Source organism: Macaca nemestrina, chromosome 11 (assembly GCF_043159975.1).
Source record: "Macaca nemestrina isolate mMacNem1 chromosome 11, mMacNem.hap1, whole genome shotgun sequence".
Classification (NCBI taxonomy): Eukaryota; Metazoa; Chordata; class Mammalia; order Primates; family Cercopithecidae; genus Macaca; species Macaca nemestrina.
Genome location: NC_092135.1, coordinates 86,245,464 through 86,260,844, shown reverse-complemented (window position 1 = coordinate 86,260,844; position 15,381 = coordinate 86,245,464). Strand labels below are relative to the sequence as shown.

General features: G+C 37.4%; 1 protein-coding gene and 1 long non-coding RNA gene across 16 annotated transcripts in view; one reads left to right on the top strand and one right to left on the bottom strand.

Annotated features, from left to right (window-relative positions):
* The window catches only part of LOC105468244 (GULP PTB domain containing engulfment adaptor 1), a 307,355-nt gene extending 306,580 nt beyond the window's left edge, over nucleotides 1–775 (bottom strand). For 6 of the 15 annotated variants that reach the window (XM_071073044.1, XM_071073048.1, XM_011718347.2 and 3 more), the window contains exon 1: nucleotides 462–775. The gene's annotated coding sequence lies outside the window, so the exon portion shown is untranslated. Of the gene's footprint in view, nucleotides 1–408 lie in introns of all 15 variants that reach the window. The other 9 variants (XM_071073047.1, XM_071073050.1, XM_071073042.1 and 6 more) reach the window with 8 other exon arrangements.
* A 37-nt stretch (nucleotides 776–812) lies between these two features.
* LOC105468247 (uncharacterized) overlaps nucleotides 813–15,381 on the top strand; it is a 135,386-nt gene continuing 120,817 nt past the window's right edge. The window contains exons 1-2 of the long non-coding RNA XR_011609916.1: nucleotides 813–941; nucleotides 8,600–8,725. This is a non-coding gene — a long non-coding RNA (uncharacterized lncRNA). The remainder of the gene's footprint in view (nucleotides 942–8,599; nucleotides 8,726–15,381) is intronic.

Sequence of the window (15,381 nt, the reverse complement as noted above, 5' to 3'; positions counted from 1 at the left end):
CCCGACGATGACTTGCCTGCTCAGCCCAGTCTGATCCACGCACCCTCAGCCGGACTGATCCACGGTTGCCCCACCGCCTCCCTGCAGCTCCTGCCCACCGGCCCCCCGCCACTGGACCAAAGTTACCACAAAAGGCTAATGAGGCTTCTCGAGCCCGGAGACCGCTGCGTCCCCGACCTAGCTGGACTCCCCGCGTCATTCCTCAAGCGCTGCCATAGCAGGCGTCAACAGGTCTTAGCCTCCTTTCGTGCTGGACGACTCCCTGAGCCGTTAGCTGTCCTAATTTTTCACAACCTGCCCGGCAGCGGCTACCCGCAGCTCCGCGCCCTCCTTCCCAGGCACTGGTGGCTGGAGCTGTCCACCCCCGCTGCCCCTCGCGGTATCAGTTTCTAAGCGATTCCACGCTACCTGGAGGGAGCCGGGGCTCGCAGCCAGGGAAGAGCCCAGATCAATCTCCGTACCTCACTGAGAGATGCAGTCAGGTCAGGCTTCGGGCAGGGGCGTGAAGAGCTGCCGGGTCCTCCGAGCCTGGCGATCTCCGCTCCAGCACAGCCGGGGCGCCGTCTCCGAGGCCGAGAGGGAAAGTTTCTCTACGTCAACACGGCGCTGGACTCGGGACCCTCCAGCTTCGGTCCCCTCCCTCTTCGCGCGCTCTCCCCCCTCCCTCCTCTTCCTAATCCGCTGAATCCAAAACTGGCTCTGGCGGCAGCTGGGACGCGGGGCTCGGGACTCCGGGTCGCTCCCGGCCGGGAACGCGGGGCTCCCCCTCTCGGTGAGAAGGAAACTCTCACACACTCCGGCTTGCGCACTTCTGGCGGTCTCCTTGGACACTTCCACACGGGACGCCTGTGTTCGAGCTCGCTGACTTTCCTTCATTAATCTCCGATGGTCGTTATCTGTGGGCCCACTGGGCTATCCCGCGCGTGCACGCGGAACCGGAGGTGGGTAGAGGGTGGAATGAGGGAGAAACCCATCTGCAGAAGGAGGGGCCCTGCCGTACTCAGCCTTTAGCCCGGACAGAAGCAAAACCACAGGCCCCCGCTCCGCTCCCACCCCACTCGCGCGGTGTTTCCTTTCCAGCCTCGTCCCTGAGACACTAGAACAGGACCATTTGCCTTTTCTTATCTCTGTGTGTTTCCTAACACAATTTTAAAACACCTCTGAGGCTTCATAGAGGGGGAACGTGTCAAAAGAAATACACGAATAAGAGTAAAACGTGCCGTCTTCACAGCCTTTATCAAGAAAGCAGGCAGTTGCTGCTGCTCTGGCCGCACCTCAGCAGACTGGTTTGTCCTCATTTATTTTTTAACTAGGCCTTAATCTCTGGACTTTGTTATGCCTTAAAACAGACACACACAGACACTCACATACACACACGTGAAAATTGCCTTAACTCCCAGACCATACTAATTTGCTCCATTCAGATGCTTATCCCGGAATTAAGGACTTCTGTGTAGGATTTGAGGGAAAAAACAACAGCCCATTCTAATTGACCTTTAGTAGAGTTCTGTATGGGAAAGTGGGCGAAGAGGAGTATCCTCGCATAAGAAGTTCTTAAAGGATGAGAGGACTTTACTAAAATTCTTGGTGCTGCTCAGAATTTAGTTTACTAAATTTTAGTTTGAGTGTGAAAATAGATGAGAAAAGGAAAAAGGCATTTTGCAAAGCTAGCAGTTATAATGTATTACAATGGATCCAGGGCTTAGAGTCAGACAGACCAGATTACATTCCAAACTCCATCCTTAGGCTTTCTGTGCCTATCAATTATAACTGCCAACAGGAATTATATAATCTAGCTCACGGAGTCACAGTCACATTTACAGGAGTTAAAATAGAGTCGTGATAGGCACAGAGAAAATAATAAGTATTTGGTTCTTATATCCCACCATGTTTTACTGTTATTAGGAGAGAAGGTGGTGCTAGAAATTTTCCCCCAAAGACCCTGTAAGTGAATCAGTTTTCTTCTCCCTAATGCTTTTTCCATTTAAAAAGGCATCACTTCACAATTTTTGAAATGGAAACTATTTGTTTACAGATTAACTAGTTCCAGCTGAACTCTGTTATTTTAAATACAAGGTAATTGAAGTCTAGGGCTCTTGAGTGACTTTCCCCAAATCTCATAGTTTGGAGGTACTAAAGCTAATATCAGAAATCAGTCCTCTTAATAATTTGGCTAGGGTCCTCTTTTAACTGTTCTTCCCTTTATCACAACAGTCAAGCACACATAAAAATAATTATATTAATAATCTGAGGACAAATGCTAGTTGTTTTTTCTGTAAATAACTCTTAAGCAATGAATTTATGAACAATCATTAAAAATTAATGTCATTTAGATGATCACTTGGTATCAATGTGATTATAAAAATAAAACACATGGTAGTCCAGTATTTAGGAATAAGGTGGTTGATGAGATGAACAAATCCATGCTTACATTATATATTTACAGATAGATATTTTGGATTTTTTAGCCATAATATTAAAAGATTATAATAAAGAACTCTCAACTCCCAAGAATACATCAACATACCACTACGGTTGGCTGATCCTAGTTTGAGAACAACTAGATCAGTGTTCAGGACACACAATTCAACTTGAACAAGTTCAGGGCCAAAGAACAAATCAGGCTACAGAGATCAAACTTTCCATCCTGTGAAATAATGGAAAATCCCATAGCATGTATTTATTTCTCATTCATTTGCCTCTAGTACCTGGAAGAAGGTCGTTTTTAGAAATTATTCCTTGCCATACCCAATGTTGAAAATCATCTGAACTTTTACATAACTAACTCCCATGTTCTCAGAGATGAGACCCTATATCCTCCTTCTAAGTAGGAGTTATTTACTACTCCGGCCTCATCCTCAGTTTCCTAAAGGCATATCATAGCCTCTTTAGAGATCTATCTTTCCTATCCATGAGATTTGGAAGATCCTAAAGAGATTAAAATATATATATATATATGGCTACAAAAATATATACATATATATATATGGCTACAAAGCACATCCATCTTTAATGGATGAATGAAGACAGATGAGTCCTCATAACTGTCTTTTTCCAATCGTTACATACAGTGCTAAAGATTACTCATTTTTATATTTTCTCCCATTGTTTAAAGTCTTTAAACTTGCTATTGCTTTGTAATTTTTATAACCTGACTTTTGATATGATCTACTTTGTGAAATGGCTCAGAGGTATAAAAATCTCAAGAGTGTCAGAACCAAGTTTTTAAAAACAATAAAACTAAATGGAACAAGATTTTAAAAGAAATTTATAGCATGCCCCAGGAAGTAAAGAAGGGAGATGCCAAAGAAAAGGGTTGCACAAGCCTGGCAGGGCACTATGATGAGAAATACGCCTAACTTTACCTATTGCAAATACCTCAGATTTCCATTTGAAAGTTTTCCACATTCATCACAGGTGCATATAGACCATGATGGAAACTCAGCAGCTTTCCAGTAATTTTAAAATTAATTTTCTTGCTCAAACCAGAATTAGGTTTCTTTTAACCTGACTAAGGGAACCTTGGCTACGACAAAAAAATGCCTGCTACTTATTTTAAGAAAAACAGTTTTATTTCTGATGATTGCAAAAGCACACAAAAATATGCTGGTTGTTTAGCCCTATATTTCTGCAAAACCAACATTTAAAGTATTTGACAACTTTTTAAAAACTGTAATGAAAACCAAGATTGAAATCCAAATTTCAGTCATGTGATTTGAAAGGGGGACATGTTTCTGTTTGCCATGTGTAACAGTGACCAAATATCCTATGAGTACCTAGGGGGCTCTAGGTTCCAAAGTTATTGTGTTACATTTACCTTCAAACCTCTATCATTTTATCTGTCATTCTGAAAGAATTGCTTTATTTTGATCTTCTTGATTAAGAACATGAAACTTGACCATTGCAAAAAAAAAAAAGAAAAAATAGGAGGGCAACTGCAAAAGGGAAATAAATATCACCTGTATTCCCATCACCAAGAGTACCCATTGCTCACATTTTCTCTATAGGCTCCAAGGTTTGTTGAGGGCTCTGAGAGACTCAGGTAAATAGTATGCCTTCTTTATGCCTGGGTGGGGAATAAATTGACCAAAAGAAGTTAAAAATGAGAGCAAAATATTATTCTATTATTGACAGATAACGGATTTGAATTGGTAGATCCAAAAGCAAAGAACAGAAACAGCAGCCTCAGTCACGTAGTTCCTGGCCTCCTTCTAACTTGAAAGGAGACAGTGACTTTGAAAAAGGATTTAAATTGTTTTTTGAGTTCTATTCCAAAGAATGAAAGAGAGAGAAAGGTAGCTGAGCCTGGCATGCCCCGCAATTCTTCCCAAGTTTATTCCTAAGGTTATCTACCAAATGTCATAACATCTCTCCAAGGACAAGGAAAGACCAGTCCTCTTAACCAGTAAAATATTTTTGCATGGAAACCAGGAGTAGAGGAAAGGCATTACTCAGCACCCACAGCCATTTAACATTTTTCTTTCCATTAACGATTTTCTTTCCATTTTTTTTCATGTGTAACTGTAATGTACATACTACAATTTCTTTTTTTTCTTGAGACAGAGTCTCGCTCTGTCGCCCAGGCTGGAGTGCAGTGGTGCGATCTCGGCTCACTGCAAACTCCGCCTCCCGGGTTCACGCCATTTTCTTGCCTTAGCCTCCCGAGTAGCTGGGACTACAGACGCTGCGCCACTAGGTCCGGCTAATGTGTGTGTGTGTGTGTGTGTGTATTTTTAGTAGAGACGGGGTTTCACCGTAGCCAGGATGGTCTCCATCTCCTGATCTCGTCATCCGCCCACCTCAGCCCCTCAAAGTGCTGGGATTACAGACGTGAGACACCGCACCCGGCCCATACTACTACTTTTTAACAATATAGCATGGGCTTTTTTCCCTGCCAGTGTTTATTAATAATTTTTTGCTATTACAAACAGAAATGATGGCCATTTGTTCATACGTATTTTGTATGTCATCTGTTCACATAGTGTGCCTATCCCTTACAGTTATTTCCTTAGAATAAATACCTACAAGTAGATTATCAAGTTAGAGTATAGACTTTTTATTATTTTGAAAATAATCTCACATTATAGAAAAGTTACAGAGTACAAAGATTTATTTTTATTTTTACCTGAACCATTTTAGTATAACTTGCCATCATGATACCTCATCCTTCCCAAATCCTTTGTGGACTTCTTTAAAACACAGATCTTCTCCTCCATAAAGAAAGTAAAACATCAAAACTCAAGAAATCAACATTCATATATTTCTACATTTAATTCTCATGTCCTATTCAGGCTTCTCCAATTACTCCAACAATGTTCTTTATAACAACAGGATCCAGTTTGGGATCACAGTTGCATGCAGTTATCATGTCTCTTTGACTTTCATGGTGTTGATACTTTTGTGTATTGTTTACTACTTACCTGGCAAAAATGTAATTTATCATTAGAGTCAGCTAATGTATTTTGGCTGATGAAAAAACGGAAGTATGATACTATATTCTTTTTTAAAAAACAATTCTAATAAGTTGTACCCAGTTTTGATTTTTTCCTATTACTAATGATCCTCACTTGATTGTCTGTCAGACTTCTCCTCCGTAACATTAACCTCTCTCTCTTTATAATTGGTCCATATTGGTGGCATTGGTGGTATAGTGGTGAGTATAACTGCCTTCCTACCATAATTGGTCCATATTTCCTGGGGAGGCACTTGAAACTAGGGAAATACTTCATTTCTCATCAAACTTCCAATTTCTTAGTTTGTTTACTTATATTAGTATTGATACATGGCTTCCTATTTTACTTGCATAGGTGTAATCTGTTTCTATGATGATTTATTTTTGACACTTAAATTATCTCAGATTTGGCCAGACACTGTTTCAAGCTAAATTCCATATCCCTTTGCTGTGTATCTAGCATTCTGTGAGCATTTTCTCAATTTGGGGCACAAAAAGGTGTTCAAGTCTCATTTTGTATTTCCCCAGCCCCAGCCCAGGAATCAGTCATTTCTCCAAAAATTTGTTTCTTTTTAGTGAAGGATGGTATTTGGAATCTGAGCTCCGGTAGCTATGTTTATTGCTGTTAGGTTTTCTTCCTTTGCTTAGGCCCTCTCAGTAACCAAAGCCAGGGAATATATGCATGTATGCACTTGTACATATTTACATCTTTCTGCTAATCTATCTGCTTATCTATCACCTATCATCTGTCAACATCTCTATCATCTCTATCTATCATCATTTATCTATCTTGAAAGCCACGAGTTCAAACATTTACCTTCAATTGTAGTACAATACTACTTTTTATATTTGTAGCCCCCTTCTCCTCTTGTAAAAATCTGGCTTCAACTGTCATTATTCTTAATATATTTTCTTAATTAATCAATGTCCTTGTCCATACCCAATCTCCCATGGCTGTCACAGTCCCCTTTCCTGTGTGCCCAGGCCACTCCTTCTGCAGGAACATCCTCATCATCCTGCTCAGATTCTTAACACCTCAAGATTGACAGCCCTCCTGTGCCCTCTTCCCTCACCTAGGGCTCTAGCACACAGTGTCAGGCTTCTCTCTACAAGGATTTCCTTTGCTTCTCGAATGGGCTCCAATTACCACACCAGGCTGTTTCTCCACTGGAACACCATTTTCATTGTACTTGGGCCTCCTCACCCATCTCTGGGCCACTGCAATACCCCCACCCTTATATCAGTGCAGATGCTTATGTTACTTGGCCCCTTCTAATAGTTTAAATACATATTGCCAAACAAATTCTGAAAAGTTTATAAAAACGTACATTCCCTTGAGCAATGTAGGTCAGTGTCATTTCCTCAACATGTGGTACTTGTGTTTTATTTATGACATATGTTGCCTATGTAGACTATAATGGACTCAGGTGCAGATGGCTGTGCTAAGCATGCTTCTTGGTGTTTGGCACATCATTAACCTACAAGGTCCCTTGAGGATTTTATTTAAATATGTGCTTTTTCTTTGTTGAGGGGAGCTCTGAAAACATAAACAAATACAAACAACTTCATTAAATATGTACTTTTATTTTCATTTCCTCCCATTCACTGACCCAGCACAAGTATTTAATGTAATGTGTACTTTCATGTGTTTAAGGTGTACCTTTTTTTGTAAGTATTCTTTCAAAATATTTATTTTCATATGCATTTTTCATTTACCTAAATGATATCATGTAAACTATTCCATCTTGGCCCTTATTTTTTTTTTCTCCAAACACTTAAATTTTCAAGTAATCTTAGTGAAAAATTAGCAGCTCAATTGCTTTAATTTTTATTACTTTCACTGTTAATAAAACTGAATAAGTTTTCATAAAGTTAATAACTATATTTTCTTTTGTGAGGTGGCTATTTATATATTTTGTACATTTTTCTCTTTTCTCTATTGTTTCACGTATTTTTTCTTTTTCTTATTGATTTTTAAAGGTTCCATGTGTAGTAAATATATTAACCTCTAGCTAAAAAAGGGGGTATTTTTCTTATTAACTTAATTAAAATAATTAAATTATTTTGTTGTGTTTTAAAATTATGTAGAATTTCTTTAAATGTAATCTTTTTATGATTACTTGAGTTTTTAAAAAATATGATGACATTTCACCCAAACTAATTAGCAATATTTTCTTCTAGTATTTTGTAGTTTTTGTTTTTCAATTTATTCTGATGTGAAGTCTAAAGATAGGGCTTTTGTTTCCCCCAGAATAATGACCTAGGTGTCCAACACCACATATTGAATAGATCCATTCTTTGCCTAGTGATTTTTAGCAGTAATTTTTATCATATGTTAACTTAGATATGAAACAGGATCTGTTCAATCAGAACTTCCAGGTGTGGTCAAACAGCATGCAAAATTCAGTAAGACACCTAAAAAAGGCCCAGTGCAGAATAAAATCCAGCCAACTTCTTTCACCAGCCAAGCCAATGGAGCTTGCAAGCAAGAAGAAAGGGATATCTTTTCTAACTACAAAGGCATCTTCGGCTCCTAGCCAAGCACTTGCAGAGCTTCCTTGGAAAGAACTGGGCATCATGTGGGCTAATGGTAGTCCTTTCCCATTTAATGGTCAGTGTATTTCTGCAATAGAACATTATTAATTATCTCAAACTATCATTGTTTAAAATATCTACTGGGACAAATTCTCCTTTATTATTTTATCCCCTTTTCAAAGGTTTCATCACTATTCTCTCAAGATTATTTTTCCAAATGAGCTTTGGATCCATTCTGTTAAGTTTCCTTGTCACAACTTCTTATTTCCTACCTTTGACCACAAAAGTCTTCTGTTAGAAGTGTGTTCAACTCATGTATCAATTTACTTGAATTAACTTCATTATTCAATATTTTCTTCTGATTCTGAAAAAGGATGCTTTTTCAACTTGAAAAGACCTGACTCTACACCCATTCATATTATATTTTTACCCTCCAATCTATTAAATTATCACTTGTTAAGTTCCGTGTTGTTGCTAAGAGTGAAAGGGCCATTTTTCTACAACAATTGCAGGACACAAATAATACTTGGAATTGAAGACCCCTACTTAACACAAATAATGAGAGAAAGCACAGATCTTAATCAAGGGTCACGTTTCTGCTTCTTGTTCCAGTTCTCGTGCACTCTAGATTATAGTGAATGAGTGCCTTATGTGGAGTCCAGCCATGACCAAGAGACAGGAGCTAACACTCAGCTTCATGGAAAGGCCTGACCTAATGTCCAGGAATAGTCTCCCAAGGTATGCTCTTCTGCCACAGAGTTTTCCGGCCTAGAAAATTTGCTTGAAGCAGTTTTACTTGCTTGAAAAACTGCTGTGATAAGAAGATATTTTTTTCATTTGAAGATTCACATACTTAAAATAAAAAATAGAACAAAGATATTTTATTGCAAATAGAATTACGGTCTTATTTTCTTAATAGAGTAAAAATAATTGTCTAAAATGATTTTTGACAAAGGAAACTTTTTATTTGAGAATTATAATTTGCAGTCTTTCACTAGCATGCTAATTTATTAACTCTCTTCAAAATCCTGTATCAGAATTTACTCAGGCTTGCAGATAGGGCTTAACAAAAAAGCAAAGCTAAACAAGGCACCTATACGCTTGGGCCTGACATAATGTGATTTGAGAAAATGTCATCATGCTTTAAAACGCAAAGGGGACATTAGCACCTATCACAACCGAACAACAAAAGACGTTCTCTCATTGCGTATCTTTTCCATAACAGGGCTAAAATAATTCTGAGAGTGGCTTTTCTGTAAAAGGTAGTCTGTGGCAAGAGCTGTTAGAACAGAGACTTGCCATGCTGGTTCTGCATCAACAGTCTCTCTAGCTCAGCAATCTGAGAATACACACAGATAAAGTGCTATCAGTTCAATGGAAATTGGCAGGTTTTCAGAGGGTGTGACTGCAGAAGACTGTTGTTCAGTTTCAAAAATGAAACCCTCCAGAAGCAATTTCAAAGTTACACAAATCTTTCACATATACTGAGAGTGCAGGTGAAGATCATCCATTTTCCACATAAAAATAAATTGCTAAGGACTTTTAAATGAACACCCCTACCTAAAATGCAGTGTTCTGTTTGGAAATCTGTACATTATTCAAGTGAAGAGTATAATAAATCTTGAAAGAAATTAAATTTTTTTCATGGAAATATTTTTGTAGAGTGCCATGAGTTTGGGGGAGAACTAGTGAAATGTAAATCAACAATTTTATGAATTTATAAGACAGTTCTTAAAGTGTCAAGAAAGCTGTAATGGTTTAAATTCTATTTACTGAATTAAGCTTCAGATATTTCTTATAAAAGTGAACTTCAGGCTGTTGAGTTTTGAAGGGTGAAGCTTAGGATAAAGCTTTAAAGCATGTGCTTTGGAGTCCAAAGTCATGGTTAGAATGTATTCTTTACCCCTTACTGACTGTGAAATCTTGGACAAGTCACTTTCTTCTCTATATTAGTTCATTCTCACGTTGCTATAAAGAACTACCTGACACTGGGTAATTTATGAAGAAAAGAGGTTTAATTGACTCAGAGTTCCACAGACTGTACAGGACTCATGGCTGGGAGGCCTCGGGAAACTTACAATCATGCTGGAGGGAGAAGGGGAAGCGAGCAAGTCTTCCCATGGCAGAGCAATAGACAGAGAGCAAATGGGGAAGTGCTACTCACTTTCAAACAACCAGATCTCCTGATAACCCACTCACTACCACGAGAATAGCAAGGGGAAAATCTGCCCCCATAATCCAATCACCTCCCACTGGGTCCCTTCCCCAACACTGGGAATTACAATTCAACATGAGATTTGGGTGGGAACACAGAGCCAAACTGTATCACTCTACTTTAATATTAGTTTTCTTATTTTTGAAACAGTTGTCAAGATTGAGTTAATAAATGTAAAGCACTTAGCATAATCTGGCAAGTAAGTATAAAATAAATAATGGCTTTTCATGGAAACAAGTAAAACTATAAAAACTTTTGATATGTTAGTGGAAGTTTTCAGGAAACTGAATCAATATGGGTCAAAATAAAAGGAAAACAATAGCTTTGGCTAAAATTAAACTCTGTTAGTTTTTTCTTGGAAAAAATAAAAGTATTTTTGGTGTTATTTTTGTCTAGAAAGAATAATGATATTTATATGCTTATTTTTATTTTTTAACCAATCTACAGAATTCATTCAGATAGCCCCAGTTTTTCTTTTTCTTTTTCAACCTTTATTTTAGATTTGGGGGTACATGTACAGGTTTTGGTATGTTTAGTGTATTACCTGGGTATATTGTGTGATGATGAGGTTTGGGGTACAAATGATCTCATCACCCAGGTGCTGAGCATAGTACACAACAGTTAGTTTTTCAGCCCTTGTCTCCCTCACCTTTTTAGTAGTCCTCAGTGTCTATTGCTGCCATCTTTATGTCCATGAGTACCCGATGTTTACCTTCCACTTATAAGTGAGAACATGCTGTATTTCAGTATTCTGTTCCTGCGTTAATTTGCTTAGGATAATGGGTTTCAGCTGCACCCATGTTGGGACATAATTTCATTCTTTTTTGTCTGTATAGTATTTTACGGTGTATATGTACCACATTTTCTTTATCAAATCCACTACCGACATGCAGTTAAGTTGATTCCATGTCTTTGCTATTGCGAATAGTGCTATGATAAACATACGAGTTTGTGTGTCTTTTTGGTAAAAGTATTTGTTTTCTTTTGGATATATACCAAGTAAAGGGAGTGCTGGATTAAGTGGTAGTTCTGAGTCCTTTGAGAAAGCTTCAAACTGCTTTCCACAGTAGCTGGACTAATTTACATTCCCCTCAACAATGTATAAACATTACTTTTTCTTTCTAGCCTTACCAACCTCTGTTGTTTTTTTTACCTTTTAATCTAGCCATTCTGACTGGTATGAGATGGTATCTCATTGTACTTTTGATTTGGATTTATCTGATGATTAGTGATGTGAAGCAGCTTTTCATGTTTGTTGGGCGCTTGTATGTCATCTTTTGAGAAGTGTCTGTTCATGTCTTTTGCTCAGTTTTAATAAAGTTATTTGGTTGTTATTTGTTCAATTGTTTAAGTTCTTTACAGATTCTGGATATTAGATGTTTGTTGGATTCACAGTTTGAACATATTTTCTCCCATTCTTTAGGTTGTCTGTTTCCCCTGCTGACAGTTTCTTTTGCTGTGCAGAAACTCTTTAGTTAATTAGGTCCCACTTGTCAATTTTTGTTTTTGTTACAATTGCTTTTGAGGACTTACTCATAAATTTTCTCAAGGCCAACGTCCAAAATAGTGTTTCCTAGATTTTCTTCTAGAAGATATCTCCAGTTTTTCTATCAATGCCCTTTCTCTATTCCAGAATTCCACATAGCATTTATGTCTCTTAGTCTCTTCTAATATGTGACAGTTCCTTGATCTTTCCTTGTCTTTTATGACTGACACTTTTGAAGGGTGATGGTTTAGTATCTCGTAGAAAGTCCCACATATCAACGTTGTGTGCTGTTTTCTCATGGTTAAACTGGGGTTATAAGTTTTGGGGGAAATTTTCACAAAAGTAAAGTGTCCTCATTGCATCATATTGGGGTATGTGACATTGATATGAGTTCACACGAATAATAGTAAGTCAGTATAGATGGTGTCTGCCAGGTTTCTTCAATGTAAAGTTACTATTTTCCCTTGGTAATTAATCAATATTTGGGGAGACATACTTTGAGACAATACAAGTATGCTGTTTCTCCTTAAACTTTTACCCACTAGTTGTAACATGTATTGGTAGATATTGCCTACAAGATTTCCATATATCCCCTAACAATTTATATATATATACACACACATACATAATTATATATAAAATATATAAAAATGTATATACTTTATATATTATATTTTATATATAATTTACATATATACATTGGAATTCTTTTGTAAGGAAGAAGCATTTCTTTTTTTTTTTGAGACAGAGTCTGGGTCTGTCGCCCGGGCTGGAGTGCAGTGGCCAGATCTCAGCTCATTGCAAGCTCCGCCTCCCGGGTGTACACCATTCTCCTGCCTCAGCCTCCCTAGTAGCTGGGACTACAGGTGCCTGCCACCTCACCCAGCTAGGTTTTTTTTATATTTTTTAGTAGAGACGGGATTTTACTGTGTTAGCCAGGATGGTCTCGATCTGCTGACCTCGTGATCCGCCCGTCTCGGCCTCCCAAAGTGCTGGGATTACAGGCTTGAGCCACCACGCCTGGCCAGGAAGAAGCATTTCTTTTCCTTCATCTACAGTCACCTTTTAGCTTAGTTCAAATCTTAAAATAATGTTTGCTCAATGAACTAGACTAAATGGACATTTAGGGAGCAAGAATGATGGAGATCAGACCTGCCCCAGAAGTTCCATCACCATTCATTCAGCATTCAGTACTGTGTTTCTAATGTCAGGCACTGAGCTAGTATAGGAAAGATGATGATGAATAAGTGCAGCCTCTACCCTTAAGGAGCTCACAGCCCAGTAGAGGGAAACACAATGTAATAAATAAAATTATAAATAAATGTGGTTAGGCACTAAAACAGATATATATTTCTTCATTGTGGGCAAGATAGAGTAACAATTTAGAAAGCAGTCATGTTGTCAAAATGAGAGCTGAATTTTGAAAGGTGATTGTGTGTATAGCAGGTAGACAAGAAAGGGAGAAACATTTATGGCAGAGGAAATAACATTATCAAAGCCTGAGAAACTTGAAATAGCAAGAGAATTTGAAGAAATTAAAATAGCTTAGTGTGTTGGGGAGCATTAGATCAGGGTCTCGAACTTTATAGGGAATGGTATCTACTGCAAGTCTTATTATGGACAATTTTGTTTTAGAAAAAGCACTCTGGTGACCATTTAAGAGAAGATACTGAAGCTATGTGAGATTGGAGGTAAGAAAGGCCAATGAAGGGAGTTGGATTTTCTTATATCAAACTTATTATCAGGTGTCTGATCTGCTAAATACAAAAGGGTGTAGAAATGACAAACTTTAGAGTGATGTGATTTTTATATTGTATTAAGAGAACATACCAGGGAGAGGGTCTTACAGCTTTGATTTTTCAAAGTGAATTTTCAGCTCTGGTCATAACCCATTAACATGTTTGAGTACCTTAAATTCCGTGTTATTAGGATTTTCAGTACTGCTGGCTACTTAGAACAGTTAGTGTCATGATTATGGAAAAAAATCTAGATTTGTTGGACACTGCTTTTGTCTAGCTACCTTCACAGTCTTACAATGTATATTTTCATAATCTTTACTACTTTGCTGGAAATTAAAGAAGTCTAGGTATCTCAAGGGACCTATCTTATCTATAATCCTAAAGTTATATTTATTCAGGAAGTACCACCCTTTTAATCATTCTAAGTCAATATTGAATCCTAGCTGTTAGGAAATTTAACGTCATGGGAGAGATGTCAGTTGAAGAAATTCCAGAAAAGTGGAAAGATAAATAGTAGAAGAACATTCCAGTTATAAGTGAACAACTTGGAGTCTAAATAATGCAATATTATGTTGATATTAAAAAAGCTTATATTATATGTTAAAGAGATATTTTCTAGATATTATCTAGATATTAAAGAGAAATGCACAAATGGCAATTTAGACATGCTACTTATGACAAACTAACAATGTGTTAACATTTGTGTTTAGGTACAAAAACATTAAAGATTCCCTGAGCACCAAAAATACTAATCAATACAAATGTTTTAGAAAGGTCCGTGAGAAACTGTGTGAAATGGCTCATTCCAAACCAGATAATTTGAGAAAAAATTACTAAGAAGATTATTTATAAAGGTGCAGGCAGGGTTTAAGAAATGCAGTTATCCTCACAGGGTAATATTCAGGGAAACTATTGCCACCTCTACCCCTGAAGGGCAAGAAAAAGAGAGAGAATGGTTACCAGAACCCAGAGAGGATAATTATATGGAAAAGAAGTCCCGATAGAAATCGTGACCTTCAGTAAAGGAGCACAATCAAATGACAATCAGATAGTAAGAGAACAGGGAAAATGTGCTGATATCATTCTCTTCTCACATTCCCATTTCCAGCTGGGGTACCCATTGGCCAAAACCAATAGAAAATCTGAAGGCAATGAAACAATTGGATGTAGTTTCTATGGGTCAGTCTTTTGTAGAACAGAGCAGGATAAAGAAAGATGGAAAGTATACCTAGAGACTTAAAGATATTCAGTGCATTTTAACTAATATTTTGTAAGGCTCCAGACTTGTCTTTATTTAGATTGCATTTTTTAAATATACATCTCTTTAATGATAGAGGGGTTTAATCAATATAAATGTTTGGAATTTACTATATTTAAGGAAGCCTAGGACTTATTAACATTTTGAGTATGTTTTATCACTTTTAAATAAATTTTACAGTTATTGGAAACAGAAAGAATATACAAAGATACAGAAATCACACACATACTTGAAAGTAGTTGTATATGTCATTTTATGTAATGGAAGAATTAAATAAAATAAAAAATGGTTATAGTTTACAGGCTTAAAAACTTCAGTTCCCTACTGGGCATCATGAAATCCAATTTGACATTAAAATAAATAGGAAAACCCACAATAGATATTTAGAAAACTCATTTACATAATGCTCAGACATCAAAAACTTCTTAGATGCCTTTAGGCAAAACATAATTTGTTTTTATGATACTAACATTAAAATGTCTTCTTCAAGTAAAGTATACATGTAGGAATCTGATTTTTGTGTGTGTCTGTTAGTACAATGCTTGAATTTTCACATGGATGCTTGAACAGTATTATGTCATCATCTACTTCAAATAATGTTTAAGAGTAGTAGAGATTACAATTTTAATAAGTTGAATATTACAACTTATTATTTTTACTGCTATGGAAAAATATTTCTTTGTATAGTAAATCTTT